The 10,826-nt window shown below is 36.6% G+C and overlaps 1 pseudogene; it reads right to left on the bottom strand.

Moving 5' to 3' along the window:
- Positions 1-1,290: 1,290 nt before the first annotated feature.
- Positions 1,291-10,826, bottom strand: part of LOC100467085 — a 32,509-nt pseudogene continuing 22,973 nt past the window's right edge.

Below are 10,826 nucleotides of genomic sequence, written 5' to 3'. Positions count from 1 at the left end.
ATGTAGCTGTGAGACTCTAGAATTGCCAAAGCAATCTTTCTCTGACTGTTACACTAAAAAAGAAAATTAGAAAACTTAAAAAGAGCTTTAAGGTAATTGGAAGAAACTAATATTTACACTATATTCCTGGCACTTTGCATAAGTTACATCATTTGAACAATAGCCATCTTCCTCTGATTTTCTCTACTCAAAGCCTGGGGAATAAACTCTTGTTCTCATATTACATTGCATTCTATGAATCATCAAAAGCCAACTGAAGAATTTCAGGAAATAAGAAACATTAGTTATTTTTATAGAAAGAGGTCAAATTACATCTAAATTCCATAGAAATGGCTTTCTTGCTACTTCTCTTCTTTGTAAGTTTCTAATAATAAGCATTGAGGTACAAATAATAGGATTTGGAACAGCTTGTTCCAATTACGTTCAGTTGTGGAGTGTCCTTTTCTTTTCAGTTACCAAGAGCACGCCACTAAGTTCTATAATCTAACCTGCTGTTGCTGATAAACATGATTCACCAGTGGAGAGAGTGGTTTCATGGACCTTTGACTCATGTGTGATGTATGATGCTTGGAGACTCCAACTGGGGCCAATCTAGTCTCTCTGCTGTGCCTCTGACCTTGGATTATCACCTGTATTTGGTTCAAGTAATGAGATTCTCAGGTGGAATCACACATTTATTTTCTCCCAGAATTTAAGAGATCTCAGGGACTAGTTATGTTATTACCAAAGCAGGGACCCTTGGTTTCCCAGTCTCCCTTTGTTCTCCTGACAATTTCTGTCTCTTCCTTCTGAGTTGGAACCCAGACTAAATAGAGACTTGGGAGTTCCTGAATATTTCCTCAAGCCCCAGACATGCATGTTTTCTCTGGGAAGGGTTCTTACACCCACATTGAGAGAGAAAAGTACCCTCCTGCAATAACCCCTTTAACAAAATTTCTATGATAACTCCTTTTGACACAATTTCTATCATGTTAACATATTAGTTTCCTAGGACTGCCTTAATAACTTGCCACTTAATTTGATGACTTTGTTTATTTTTTAGTAGAATCTCTTTTTATTTGGAAAACAAAACAAGACCCCAAAACAAAAAAGTTTTCCACCCACACATAGGAGGGGTATGGGTGAGGGCAGGTGTCTGTCCATCCAGCTCTAGCCCTCACCCCATGTGGTTTTGGCAACAATAAGGGGTATAATGTAATGGCCCCCAAAATAAAATGGCATATATGTATGTATGGGAAGGAGAGGAGTGCAAAAGCAGTGGGGAATGGTGGCAGAAAAGGACAGATGAGGTCAGTACTGGGAATGCCGCAGGGGGGAGGCTATTTCAGAGCATTTCCTGTTGATCATACCACCGTGGACACCTGCTTTGCCCATCAGCAGGACTAGCATCTTTACAGTCATGTAAAGCAATGATGCTGAAAGTGGGAGCTCTGCCGGTGCTCTTGCTATGAAGATCCACTGTAAATTCCCTGCCCTGCAGCAGTGAGTCCCAGATAACAGAACATTTCTGGCACCCAAGTGTACAGGTCTTTGCCAACCAGTACACCAACCTTAGCTGACATCAGGTTGATGAAGGTTTTCCCTGCAAGGCGGCCCCAGTGGAGGACAAGTCCTTAGAGCCCACGATGGCCATGTGGTGACAGTTGCCCTCTGCCATGAGGTTGTGGTTGTAGGTGTTCCACTGGGCCACAGCGCTACTGCTGGGGGTGGGCTCAGGCGCCTGGGGCTATCGTAGCTGTGTCTGATGACTATAAAAAACAGAAATTTATCTTCTTAGTTCTGGAGTCTAGAAGCTGGAAATTCTGGTGTTGGCTGTGGCATGGTGCCTGGGAATGCTGTAGGGGAAAATCTTGTCTTGCTTTTTCCCTTTCTGGTGTTTCCTAGTAATCTTTGGCTTTCCTTGGCTTGTAGCTGCCTGTTGTTCAGTTCTTCCAGAATTTCCTTAGTGTTCTTAGGTAAGTCAGAGTTGGTGTTTTTCTTCATCATCAGAAAGTCCTAACTGGAAGCCCCCCTCCCACACACCTCCCAGGATAAAATGCATAGTGTGTGTTATGTGGATTAAAAAAATCAGGAAGCCTTTTGTTGTTGTTGTTGCAGTTGCTTCGTGTCTCAGGCAATTGAAACATTTTGCTCAGGGAGACATGTGATCCCTGAAAGGGACTTGGGAAACTTGCACTAGAGGTATTTTCCTCTTCTTTTGTCAGGTCCTGCCATCACAGGCTCAGTACTGAAAGACTACACTCCTTACAGATCTGGGCTTATTAATAGGAATTAATAGGAATTCTGTTCAGAGAGACTTTGTTAATTTAGTTAACATTTTTGACTCACGGTTTAATCTGTACATATGGAAGTCAAAATATGTCTCAGTCTTATATACTATTGATATTTCATTAAATATCCTGAAAAATTCAAAGCCTTTGGTAAATGTATGACTGTCTCATATGCTGAAAGATTCCCACAAACTAATGTGTACAAGACATTTACTTTATGAAAAAAAGAATTTCTTTAATGTAAATCCATTTCAAATGATCCGGTCTTCTTGATTTCATTATTATAAACCGTGAACACAAACTTCTAAAATATACTTTCTCAGCTGGAAGTATATCTTATTAGTTTAGTCTTCAAAGCTAATAGAAATAGACATTATGTTCCAATCTTTTTACAACCTGAAAAACAAGCTTAGGGGAAGAAGGGATAGAATTATGTGTGGGAAGTTAAAAACAAGGATAATAGTTTTTGACACACTGTTAAGTGTGTGTGGGTGGTCAGGACATCATCCACTGAGAAGGAGATGTAAGAGTATTTATGTAAAGTGCTTTCTAAACATTTTCCCACCAAATTAATGTGTTGAGGTCTTTTCCTGAAATGATTAATTGGTATCTAAGTCAGTTATTCCTTGTAAATGAATCACATGTAACGTGATGAATTAGGAACTCACATGACAAAAGCTACTGGACCATATTTCATTTGAAGATGAGATTTCAGTATATTCTAAGTAGAATAAAAAGATGACTCATGTCATTTGCTTGTGTTGAGTTTTGCTGTAAGTATTGAGAATCACCTGAAACACTCATGCACCCACAGGTATGCATATGAACTTTCATAGGGAATCCCAGCTTTCTTCTGCACCTGGCTAGGGGCTTGGCTGTTTCACATGTGTAGTAACTGTGTTCCGACTGCTGACGTGTTCGTACACCTGCAGATTTGTGTCAGTACGCAGGCCCATGCAGACATGTGCATACTTGTTTGCACGTTTTATCTGTGTGGGCCTTGTATGTATCTGTGTGTTTGTATGTCTTCCTACATGTCGTCCTGTTAACTTATTTCATGCCATACTCCCTAGTTACTTCTTCCTCACACCTGTAGATTTTGCTTCTCTTTCTTTCCCCTCATCACCTCAATTCAGAGTTCACATAACCCTTTGAATCATGTAAGTCCTTCTTAGATTAAACAACTATTTGAGAATACAGAATCCCTTTTCTTCCTTCCACTTTTCCTAAAGTGTTCCTCTGTATGTTACAGAAATCTTTTCACTGTTGTGGGTTGACAATATCTAAGATACATTTTCCTTAAATGGGAGAAGAGACAGGCAAAGAAAAATAAATGATATTCCATGGAAGGGAAATATAAGTCAAAGAGATCTATGGATGGCATTTTTGGCAGAGTGGTTTTAAAAATTACATAGAAGCAATATATTCATTTATTCACCCAGCATTTATTGATTTTCTTCTGTGTGCAAAGTAGTGTTCCAGGCAATATTTAACAATGGTAATGGTGCTGGAGAAAAATATCCAAATAAGTGATGTATTTGTTTAATAGGAAGATACCTCTCAAGAGATAGTTCTAATAGAAAGAGCACTGGACTTGGGTTCTGAACATTCACACAGATACCCCAGCCCTCCAGATCTCTACACGGTAGTCAGAATCTTTATTTTAATTTATTTTATTTTTACAACTGTACTTTTTATTTATAATACCACAATTAAAATATTTATCGAAAATATCAACTTCTGTCACCATAGATTAATTTTGCCCATTTTATGGTTATAACAATTTAATTTTGCCTTTGGCAGCCTTCCCTGACTCCCTCCTTCCTCTTCCTCTTCCCTGGTTTATATCCCACAGTGCCTATATCCAGCACTTAGGAACTTGAAAGGTCCATGTCTTTTTGCCCAGCTCCCATCACAGTGTGACACACAGTGTGACACACAATTGCCACGTGATCAGAATGGATTGATCCACTCCCCTCTTGATATGTATTTAGTTGTTTCCCAATGATTTGTCTTGATGTGAGAGTTACGAGCTGAAACAAGACTAGATTTGAATCCTATCTCCTACCACTTCTTGGCTGTGTAGCATTGGACGTGGGGCTCAGTTCTCTCATCTGTAAAATGGGATTAATAACAGTGCCTACCTTATAAGGTCTAGATAGAAACGCCTAAAAACATCATGGAGTGCTTGTGTTTAGATTTTAAAATATAATGCCCTCTATCACCAATCTTACGTATAGGATTGATTTTGGACATTTTAAAAGATACAATAAGTAAGATGGTAAATACCAATGTAACTACCATCTAGTTTAAGGAATAAAATATTATAAATATTATAAATTCAGTTGTAATCCCTGCAAGCCTTTTCAAATGTAATAGGAAATATAATAGAATCTTTATTTTAAAATGCCAAAACCAATCATATTATATCTCCTTGTCCTTTAAATGGCTTCTTACGTCCTTAGGATAAAGACAGCAATCTGTAACACGACCTACAGATCCTGAATAGTCTGGCTCTGCTTACTTCTCTAATTTTATCTTCCAATCCTGCTCCTCATATGCTGTTTCCTGTAGCCACTGCAGCCATAGTTCTTTTCCTATACAATGCTCCATCTCTCAGGACTGTTGCCCATTCTGTTTTTCTATCTAAAGCACCTCTCCTTTCCTTGCCTTTTTAACTACCACTCACCCACTTAAAACAGATTAATTTAGATAGGTTTCTTGAAACTATGTTGCTCTCCTTTGGATCACTTATCTCCTTTTTAATTGCATATTTATTTGTTGTCATTAATGTTGTCCACTCCCACTCAACTATCTGGCCATTGGATTCCCTGTGCCTATCATAGTTTCTGACACACACAATTTTTGAAAAATTGAATGATTGGAGGAACTTATTTAACTGATCTGAAACAAAGTTTCAGCAATTATAGAATGGGGATAATAATTTACCCTGTAGATTAACTGAGAGAATATGCATTGAAAGTTTGAGAATGCTATAAAATATTAGTTAGTATAATACTTATAATAACCAAGAGGAATTTGTGCTCTAATTAATTTGGTTAATTGAGAGCTGGTTGGTGATGTGGGTGTGAAGATGAAAAGAAATCATGTTTTCTTGTCTAAAGGAAACAATAAGAGGAAACTCTCTTTCCCTCCCCTATATATATATATATATATATATACACACACACATATATATATATGTATATTAAGATAGTTTGAAAGGAAATTTTAAAATGAAAGTTTCTTCCTTCCTCTGTCTTCACTTCTAGCTGCAATCTGCAGTTGTAAGCACTTTAAAGAATGTTTTCAGTTCATGTGTGGTTATCATTGCTTCTCTAAATTATGTTTTTATTTCTAATTCTTGAATTAACAACTTCAGACAGTAGCTACTGCATGACCATATTAATTTCTACCTTTCCTCTTTCTAGTACCAAATTACTCATATTATTTATGATTCTTCTAGTACCGTATTTAGGACTTTAAGTAATATTCTTCAACAAATATTTCTTGAGTTGTATAATTTACGAGTGCTCATTGACCTCATATTACATATGATAAGGAAAGTAGTATACTTACATTTTTCTTAGTTCTTGCCCACTGTATTTTCTAAATTCTATCACTTTTTTTTTTTTTATTTGAGAGAGAGAGAATGAGACTGTGCATATAAGCAGTGGGAAAGACAGGCAGAGACAGAGGGAGAAACAGACCCACCATGGAGCAGGGAGCCCGATACAGGACTCGATTCCAGGACCTTGGGATAATGACCTGAGCTGAAGGCAGCTGCTTGACCAACTGAGCCACCCAGGTGCCCCAGCCATATCATTGTTTGATTTGCCAACTTATATTTTTTTTCATTTTTTCAAGTTTAATGTTATTACATGTGTTTTCACTGTAGGTTGATTTTAAAAATTAAAAACAAATAAACCTCATAAAATACTAATATTATGTAAATGTGGTTAATGTTATGCATAAATATTATTTAAATTATTAATTATATTACTAAAAACATATAAATATCATTTCAATCTAAGTACTGTTGTGGACCCATTGGAAAGGAGATGTAATCCTACATAATTAAAATTGTGCCAAAAGAAAGAACATTTTAAGGTTTTAATCCTCAAAATCATTATATTTTAGTGCATTCAAGATGTGGTCGTTGAGTTTCTTATACAGCTCATGGTTCTCTGAAGAGTTTCTAATTCCATTTTTTTGTTATTACTGGCAGCAAAACACCCCATAAGTTTAGTCATATTGGTAAAATCTTTTAATATCTTAATTATACAGATCATTGAATGGGATCTATCTTCTCTTTAAGGAAATTTTTTATAGAACCCTCTGACTTCCTGTTTTTATTTGAACCAATTGCACAGAAATTTCATTGCAAAATTATAATGAATCCAAATGTGCTTCTCTTTCTTGATTTCCTTCTTTACTTTTCAGGAATACAAACTCAAATTTTTTGAAGGACGCCTGCAAGCATGTAATCATCTTAATCTTGACGATCTGAAAATGTTTTTAACTTCTCCTCAAACTTGATTGCTATTTTGACTGGATATCGAATTCCAGGTTCAAACTAATTTTCCCTCAAAAATTCCAGAGTCATTGTTCCATTGCCTCTTGGCCTTCTGTTTGGCTGAGAAGATTGATAGATTCTTCCTCCTTTGTAGGTAATGTAGATGTGCTTTCTAAAGATTTTAAGCAGAGTTTCATTTTGGGGTTGAAATCTGCTAGAATATGTATCTGTAGTGATTAATCCTTCATTTTATTTATATATGTGTGTGTATACATATACACACATATATATATACATATATATACACACATATATATACATATATATATACACACATATATAAATATGTGTTTTTTTTAATTAGGCTCTACATGCAATGTGGGGCTCGAATTCACAACCCTGAGATCAAGGGCTACATGCTCTCCCAACTAAGCCAGCCAGGTGCCCCTTCATTCGTATTTTTGGAACAAAGTATGGTCTTTCGTTCTGGAGATTATATTTTCCTTCAGCTCAGAAAAATTTTTTAAAAATTTCTCCTCTTCTCATTTTATATCCTCATTGCTTCATTTCTAGAGTACTTCTTAGACATTGTCCTTCCTCTATTGATTCTCCCCATCATCTTACTTTAATAATTTACATTACTTTGGTCTTTTTGCTTTATAATTATTAATTAATATATTAATAAATGTTTACTGAGTAAGTAAATACTGAGCTCTAAGCTCTGTGAATACAATAGGATGTAGGCAAAAATCCTTGTCCTTATATTATAGCATCTAATACACCCTAACTTAGGTTTTCTGAGTGATTTCCTCATCTCTGTCTTAGAGAACAGTAATTTTGCTTCATTTATGTTTACCTTCTTGTTTTTTAACCTCTACTGAAATTTTAAATGTTACCATATTTAAAATATATAAAAATGGGGCGCCTAGGTGGCACAGCGTTTGGGCGTCTGCCTTCGGCTCAGGGCGTGATCCCGGCGTTATGGGACCGAGCCCCACATCAGGCTTCTCCGCTATGAGCCTGCTTCTTCCTCTCCCACTCCCCCTGCTTGTGTTCCCTCTCTCGCTGGCTGTCTCTATCTCTGTCGAATAAATAAATAAAAAATCTTAAAAATATATATATATATAAAGAAATCTTTTTCCTTTCTTCCACTTTTTTATTAGGCCTCCTCTAGTTTTATGGTTCCAATATCTACTTGAATAGCCCCAAGATTGCTAATTATGTTTCTTAAAAAATTTTTAAATTTCAGAGATGTTTTGTAAAAGTTTTTTAGGTACACATGGAAAAATCAGACCTGATCGCAGATGAAGACAACCTAACTAAATAGCTGTGTTGTCTCTCAGTATGGAAGCTAAAGCTTCGAGGGCATGATATACTGTAGGATACAAAGGAAGGATAAGGGTACACATAGCACATTCCTCATTATCTTCCTCTGGGATAGCAATGTTCTTTAATACCCAGGACACAGTTTTTCCTCCAACTCATTACTCTTATTTGAAAGTAGGATTGAAATACACTGGAGCAAACCTATGATCCAAGTGGGTCTAGGTCTCAGCATTGGCTGTACCTTGGCCGAGTCTCCTCCAGGAACCACAATATGAGTCTGGTTACTAATAGTAACCTGGAAGCCAGGGGTGTATCAATCTATACACTGGAAAATGGTATACTTTTTTGATGGTGGAAAGGGCAGAACAAACATTTTGGGGAACCAAATGTTCCCCCAAATGTTCCCCAACCACAGTACCATGGTACTGAACATGGCAAGAGTTACATTTCATCTCCTTATTCATGTACTTATCATGGTGAGGGTAATATACCATTTGGTTCACTGAATCTGTAAACCTCTGCCATCAAAAGCTATTAATCATGAGGTTTTTAAGCAGAGATGACTGGGGCTTATGTGGCTAGAGGGAATGGGATACAAGGATAGCACTCAGTATTGGTCTGGAATTCTGGCACATCTACATTCAAGTCATTCTCAAATTTGAGAGGGGCAATTACAGAGTACTGTCTATGTGTGTTAAAGTTTGCAGAAGTTGGGCACTCCGTACTGAGGATATGTATACATACATGTGTACCCAGGGTGCGTGTGGTGAGGGTGGAATCTTTGGGACATGGAATTTAGTTACAGCTGTGGGACCTGGGGAAATGGGAACTGTGAACTTGGACTTCTTACTTTATTCAACAGAGACTTTCCATAAGCAGGTGTTAAACCCAGAATCTGTTCCCCTCAACAATGATGTGAAAAACCAAGATTTTTTAAAGACCTATGAACTCATTGGCCAATTTGTGAATCCTGTCCTAGGAAAAGTCGGTAATTTTTCCTGCCAATGGTACAGTGCTCTTGAGCATAGTTATTGGCAGAATTTTCTTTGCTGGTGTTGTGCTGCTTAGGATGGAAGAGCCAGTAGTAAGTGTCAGTACAAACTTCCATCAATAAATGTGGGTTTATTGTCTACAAACAATACTTTGGAGACAAGCTCGCTATCACACATCTCACTGAAAGTGGTAAAGGAGTCACTTCCCCTATGCTGCAATAGTCTTGTTACTTGGCTAGATGACATGTTCCAGGCAGTACAGCTGCCAGCAGTCAATTGCTTGTCTGAGCATCAGGCTGGCTAATGTGATAGAGATGAATGTATGCATATACTTATTGGTTAGGAGCTGAACAGACAGAGTCCTGGTTACCATGCCAACAAGCTAAGGTTTGAGGTAATTCAAGTAATTGACTCAATTTTTTGGAAAGTTTCGTTTTAACCTCCAAATGATCTCTTTTACTTTAGAGTGTGTAATTGTGTTTGTGCATGTTGGGATTTCTTTTTAGCATAAAGAGGTCCCCAAATCATCTCTAGTGATACTTACTTGTTTGCCTATATTTATGAATGATGATTTAGAGGGATTAGCATAGGTAGTTGGTATACAGGTTTCTTTAAATTTAATGGAAATAGGTTCAGGAATGGGAAGGGAGAGACAACACATCAAATGATTCAGAATATCCAAAATATAGTAGCCTTATTCAGAAAATAGTTAAATAAATTTGCTGTACTATTTTTTAATAATGACACTGTTGTCACCATCATTATGATTGACCAATATTTTCTCTACCATAAACTTTTTTGTTCACTATATATTGATAAACTCTAAAAGAGAGAAGGATATATTGGTTTAAATATTGCCTTAGATTAGATAGAATCCCTGTCATAGGAAGATTTAAAGCCTACTGGATCTAATTATCTTTCAGGAACTTTGGAAGATGCATCAACTTGTCAAACCTGCATCAATTTAGAATCAAGAGAAATTATTAAATAATGAAGATGGTTTATTATAAAAAACCTATGAGTAACTATTTTAACTTATTTTACAAATATTTTCAGACATAACTAGGACAGAAAACAAGCAAAGGAAATGTAAACTGTCTTATGGCAATTCTTTCCCCTTTGCCACAAGGAATGTCCTGCATTTATAGCCCTTTAAGTGCTGGCTTTAAAATAATGTATTGCCATATTTTATTTGCTCCTTTGTATGTTCAGAGATAAAATAGCAGTATCAAAGCAGTAAATACTACACAGAAGAAATTGATGGAAACAGTAGTATAATAAAAAATATAACTCACTTTTCTTATTTATATGGGGATATTGGAAAACAAATGAAACAGAAGGGGGGGTTCTGTGAGAAGAGATACATTTTAAAAAGTGCCATTTATATTTTCTTTTTTAGTTCCTCTTTTTAAGACTATTTGGTTCGTACATCTTCACTCAACTCTGTAGCACGACATTTCTAGAAGGTGGTATTAAAACAGGAGCCAAGATAACTACTGCAGACACTGAAACTAGTCCTGTAGAGGTCACAAAGGGGAGTTCTCCCAAGTGATTGTTTCTCATTTCATTTACTATACAAACAGCTTCCATGACTTTGCTCTCTTGTAACTTCTCTTCAGTGCTTTGCGGAATGATTTTGAGGCACATGTCATTAGTAAAGAACAATAAAAAAGCTTTCAGTTGTTTGTGACAGATGATTTAAATACATATCTATCCCTAAAC

The sequence above is a fragment of the Ailuropoda melanoleuca genome, chromosome 11, assembly GCF_002007445.2.
Source record: "Ailuropoda melanoleuca isolate Jingjing chromosome 11, ASM200744v2, whole genome shotgun sequence".
Classification (NCBI taxonomy): domain Eukaryota; kingdom Metazoa; phylum Chordata; class Mammalia; order Carnivora; family Ursidae; genus Ailuropoda; species Ailuropoda melanoleuca.
This window is presented reverse-complemented; position numbering and strand designations above follow the sequence as displayed.